Genomic DNA, 6,000 nt, shown 5'->3' with positions numbered 1-6,000 from the left:
CCCTCTGTGAGATGTAGGTCTGTTGGCCACAGTAAGCCTCTGACAGCTCCAGGACTTCATTTGGAACCTTGAGATCAGCTGACCCCGCCACTGCTCACATCCTGTCGTCCTTGGCAGGCTTCAATGGGCGTCTACCCTTCTCCACTCAGCCCAGTGCTTCCTCTTCCTGACCACCCTTGTACTTCCCACCCCCATCCTTACACAAAGCTCTGGGCCACCTTCAATTCAGATTGTCCTTGCTCCTCTTTGCTTGTCTGAGGACTCTCTTCCTTTAAAGGGATATATGTCTCTTATTCCTCCAAGTCCACAAAACAAGTGGTGGTGAGATCATGGGCAGTCATCCCACTCTGTGCTCTCCATTTCTATAGTTAGTAGGACGCCACCAAGATCTCAGTGAAGGCCCAGCCGACGTTGCTCAGTGGTTGAGCATCAATCTATGAACCAAGAGGTCACGGTTCAATTCCTGGTCAGGGCACATGCCTGGGGTTGTGGGCTTGATCCCCAGTAGGGGATGTGTAGGAGGCAGCCGATCAATAATGATTCTCTCTCATCATTGATGTTTCTCTCTCTCCCTCTCCCTTCCTCTTTGAAATCAATAAAAATATATATTTTTAAAAAGATCTCAGTTAAGGATGCATCTAGCAGCAAGTAACAGAAGACCTGCTTAAAGCAGACAAATGAGGAGGTCTGGAGCAAGCTGAGGACTCATTGAGAGTTTTTTTGTTTTTTACCTCTTTGCCTGTTATTCTATCCCCAAAGGTTGATGGTATCTCTCTTCACAGTTGCCACATGGTTGCAGCTATTCCAGTCTCACGTATGGACTTGCCATTGAAAAAGAACAAAATCTTTCCCAAGAGCCCCCTAAGGTCCTATTGGCCGAGGGTATGGAAATACTGTGATTGGCTAGACCAGGGGTGGGCAACGTTTTTGTGAGTGCGTGCCAAAACCAGCAAAATCTCTGACTCAAAATTCTTCTGCATGCCAACCCTCATTTTTTGAGAACATGTTACGCCTACTTGATATCTCTTAAGGTGTGCTTATGTGAAGAACCTTGAAGAAATAATAAAATTCATTCGAGTGAAAAAACAGTATATGATGATGAAAAACACATTTATTTTTTAATGTATACATGTACACTGATAGTCCGACAGAAAACTTTATAACTCCGTTTGATATTATCAGTGGGACTTTTGCTGCTGTATCACTGATGACAGATTTTACATCAGGTTTATATTTCGTGACCTTCAGAGATATGCACGAGCTACTACTTTCATCCGTCAGGCTACTCCTATTACGAGACTTAACACAATTCATCACTGAGAACAAAGATTCATAAGCATATGTGAATGAAACCAAAACACTGGTTGGATCTAGGAAGGCAGGGAGAGTTAAGGCAGAGACATAGAAATTGCCCTTCCCCTCTCTCATCAATCCATGTCTATGGTCTTTTTTTTTTTTTTTTTAATATATTTTATTGATTTTTTACAGAGAGGAAGGGAGAGAGATAGAGAGTCAGAAACATCGATGAGAGAGAAACATCGATCAGCTGCCTCCTGCACATCTCCTACTGGGGATATGCCCGCAACCCAGGTACATGCCCTTGACCGGAATCGAACCTGGGACCTTTCAGTCCGCAGGCCGACGCTCTATCCACTGAGCCAAACCGGTTTCGGCAGCATGTCTATGGTCTTTAAGATAACTTGTTATGTAAAATTATTTATTTATCTAAGATGCACCTACACTGAATTTATCTGAAAAATAAAAAAGTCGATATTAAGAAAAAAATTGTAAATGGAAGATTATAAGAGAGGGTTTCGCGTGCCAGCAAAAGTTACTGGCGTGCCATGTTTGGCACGCGTGCCAGGGGTTGCCCACCCCTGGGCTAGACCAAAGAGATTCCTCCCCTGGATGCATGGGAAGGGGACACCTGTACAGAATCCAGACTTTGCCTATAAGGGAGAAAGACTTGCTGCTAAGCAGGCACTATCGGTGCTTTCACAGATAGTCCTATACCATAAATTCCTCTTCCTTTATAAGGGCCAGCTATTTCACCTTCCATTGAGAATATGTGTAGCATGCAGCTTAAGGGCAACGCTGTTTGTGCCAGACTAACTGGATTTCAATCCCAGCTTACTTGCCAGTGCTTTGGCCTCGGGCAGGTCACTTAACCTTTCCACACTGCCATCTGCTCATCTGTAAAATGAGGGCTCTCGGTACTATGCAATAGAACTTTCTGTGATGATGGAAATGCCCCATGTCTGTGCTAATACAGTAGCCATTAGCCATAGATGACTATTGAGCATTTGAAATGTGGCTAGTGCATCTGAGAAATTTAATTTTTAAATTCAACAGCCACATATGGTTAGTGGCTACTGTGTTGGGCACATAGTTCTACCTCACAGTGTTGTAGGATAAAATATACAGAGCTCAAGATGTTTTTTAAAATATTTTTATTGATTTCAGAGAGGAAGGGAGAGGGAGAGATGGAAACATCAATGATGAGAGAGAATCATTGAATCATTGATTGGCTGCCTCCTGCATGCCCCCGACTAGGGATCGAGCCCACAATCCGGGCATGTGCCCTTGATTGGAATCGAACCCAGGACCCTTCAGTCCACAGGCTGATGCTCTATCCACTGAGCCAAACTGGCTAGGGCTTAAGATGTTTTTAAAGTAGGAGTTGAAGTAATACATAAACCCTCACTAAGTCCTAGTTATTGTTTTTGCTATCGTGATGGCCTGGTCCCTTTCCCACGCTCCTTGAAGACTATGGCATCTGACTCACTATCTTCTTGTCTCTCTTCAGTTCTTTTGCAAAAACCAGGTGGCTTTAACGTTCATGCAGGTAGTCCAGCAGCACCCTGGCCTCTTGGCTCCTTGCCCTCCTGAGCTCTAATGACTCACCTCCACTGGCTTCTTGGTTCCTTGCCTTCCTCAACTCTAATGACATTACCATAGCCACTCACTCCAGTAGCCACACACTGGCAAGGAAACTGGGCTGAATCTTAGCCCCTTGTCTCTGACCACGACATTCCAGCCCTCCAGATCTTTCTCTCCCTCGCTCCCAGGAAGACTGGTCTTTAGGTCTATGGATACTTCTAGTTCCTTGACTCTATTCTTTACTTACCCACTGGCCCCACATGTCTTTACTTCTCTTCTTAAACCAGCCTCTGTTCCTCACTGCTTCACCTCTATTCCTTCACTAAATGGTCTCCTCCATCTGAATTGTTCTCCTGGCTTCAGACTTACACTTTAAATCCTCCTCTACATTACAGCTAGGGAGGTCTCTCTACTAAATCTCATCATCTTACTCACCTACCCTAAGTCCTCTAATGCTCCCCATTCCTGACTACTACCCATTTCCAGAAGGTACTATGCTCCCATAGTATCCATGCTTTTGCATATGCTAAATCATCTTCCTGGTTTAACTCTTCTCTTGTTCTTTGCCTAAATAACTCCTATTTTCCTTCAAGATTTAGTTGGGGCATCACCTCCTCCAGGAAGACCTTCCTGGTCTCCCCTATTCTCTACTTAGTCTAGGTGCCCCTCCTATGTACTCCCACGGCACCATGTGTTTCAGTAGAGTCATAGTCCAGACTACCCTATACTATCACTGTTAACTAATCAGACTCCCCCTCTCAGCTTTAAGAGTATACGAACAGACACCGAACAAATTTTTGTTGAATCAACTGGACATAGATTCTGGGCAGATTTGTTCTATTTGCTTACTATACTTTTTTTTTTTTAAGGTGGGAGAGATTTGAACATGTTTAAATGCTGAAGGTAAAATGCTGTAATAATTAGAAATGAGACGTTGCAGATTTGGAGGATCGAGGACACAATGAATGGAACTGTGCTTGGGGAAGCAGAAGGGAGGGGCCCTGAGCGCAGGTGGAGGAGTATGCCTTGGGCAGGGGCAGGCATATCCTCTCCTCTGAGCCTGAGGGACGGCCCAGGTGCTGAGGAGCATGTCTGTTGGTCGGAGCCGGAAGCGGAGGGAGTTTCCAACTGAGGGCCTCTGTTTCCTCTAATCTAGGTGGTGGGTTGGTGTTGAGGTGGATGGAAATTTTGGGACAATGGCCAAAGTCTGAGAGACAGAACTGGCTAAGGGCCCACTGCCGCTTCCCACATTTCTTCTGTGACCTTTTCCTTTTATCCCTCAGTCCTCCACACATCCCAGCCTGCTGTCCAGCGCACCTGAACATGGCACCCACTCGTGTTGTCTGTGTAATGTACTGAACTCCTGCCATCATCATTATGTTTAGTCCTTATGTAAGAGAGTGTATGTAAAACATTCAGCCTGGTGCCAGGTACACAGTAAACACTCACTAAACTGTAGTCCTTGTTTTTACTGGCAAGAAAAAATGTTGTCTTCTCTCGCTACACAGCAGCATTTACAAGATGAGATGATCCCCTGTCCTCCAGGAGCTTATGTTCTTGTCAGAGAAGAATGTATCCATAAAACAATTAAAAAGCAATGCAGCCCTACCGGGTTTGGCTCAGTGGATAGAGCATCAGCCTGTGGACTGAAGGGTGCCGGGTTCGATTCCGGTCAAGGGCACATGCCCCAGTTGCAGACTCCATCCCCAGTGTAGAGCATGCAGGAGGCAGTCAAACAATGATTCTTTCTCATCATTGATGTTCCTATCCTTCTCTCCCTCTCCCTTCCTCTCTCAATTCAATAAAAATATTTTAAAAAATAAATAATAAAAATAAAAAGCAATGCAAAGCGATTTGTGGTGGTAACCAACATCCAAATGATGCTTAAAAAGGAAAATCACAACCTGCACTGAAATGTCTTTTCCATCAAGACCTAGAGCTCAGATGCATATATAAAACAAACAAGTTTCACTGAACACTACTTATCCTCATCGCTTCTCGGCCTTTTGGCTAAGATCAAGTGTAGTAAACACTACTTATCCTTACGTCTTTGTGTGATACATTCTGGTATTTTCTATCCTATTCTACTTTGTTTTTTTAAAAAGTGGTGGTCATCAGTGTTAACTGTTATGGACTGAACTGTGTCTCTTGAACATTCATATGTTAATATGTTGAATTCCTATGTCCCTTGAAAATTCATATTCTTATGAAGTACCCCCAGTACCTCAGGATGTGACCTTATTTGGAGATACGGTCTTTACAGAAGTAATCACATTGAAATGAGGTCCTTAGGTTGGGTCCTAATCCAATCCAACAGGTGTCCTTAGCAAACAGGGCAAATTTAGACTCACATACAGGGAGAGCACCCCGGGAACATGAAGACTTCCATCTACAAGCCCAGGGGAGAGACCTGGAGCAGGTTCTCTCTCACAGCCCTCTGAAGAGACCAACCCTCCCAACACCTGGATCATGGACTTGCAGCCTTTAGTGCTGTGAGACCATACATTTCAGCCACCCCGTTTGTGGTGTTCTGTGATGGCAGCCCCAGCAAATTAATACACTCACCAAATTGATTTTGTGACTCGGTTGGGTTGCAACTGACCACAAACTTCTTTTTTCCTATGCTTTGTTTTGTGCAATCTAAATAGCCACTTGATGGATGGTAGGACCTGGAGGAGGGTGTAGCAAGTGTGGCACTCGCTCTCAGGGTCATGCAAGTGGGAGTGTCATTACCGAAAGTCTAGCCAACCCTGCAATTGCACAACCTGAAGATGAGTGCCTCCTTAAATTTTGCATCCTAAACACCTCCTTAGCCCAGTCCATGTAAAGTAGATGTAATTATTGTCTCTATTCAAGGGGTAGACACAACGTGGAATCAGACCCAATCCAATTTGCTTCTAAATTCTGGGTTCTCTCCATGTCATCACACCATCCCCCTCGGTGGAATCAGTTGGAGAGTGTGACAATAAATTTTGTTTTCCTACTAGTATTTGCTCCTCACCTTCCTACCCTCCAAAAGAGGCAAAGTTAGAGACTGCATTCACTCTTCCCCTTCTCTTGCAGAAGTTCGGGGGAACTCGGACCTTCTGAGACCCTTAGTTGATGAAGCCTGAATTCAGC

At 44.5% G+C, this 6,000-nt stretch overlaps 1 pseudogene; it reads left to right on the top strand.

The window, feature by feature from the left end:
- The first annotated feature begins 4,870 nt into the window (after positions 1–4,870).
- On the top strand, positions 4,871–5,025 carry LOC132228827 (U2 spliceosomal RNA; annotated as a pseudogene).
- The last annotated feature ends 975 nt before the right edge of the window (positions 5,026–6,000 follow it).

Source organism: Myotis daubentonii, chromosome 2, assembly GCF_963259705.1.
Source record: "Myotis daubentonii chromosome 2, mMyoDau2.1, whole genome shotgun sequence".
Classification (NCBI taxonomy): domain Eukaryota; kingdom Metazoa; phylum Chordata; class Mammalia; order Chiroptera; family Vespertilionidae; genus Myotis; species Myotis daubentonii.
Note: the sequence above shows the minus strand (reverse complement) of the source record. Positions and strands in the feature narration are given on the sequence as shown.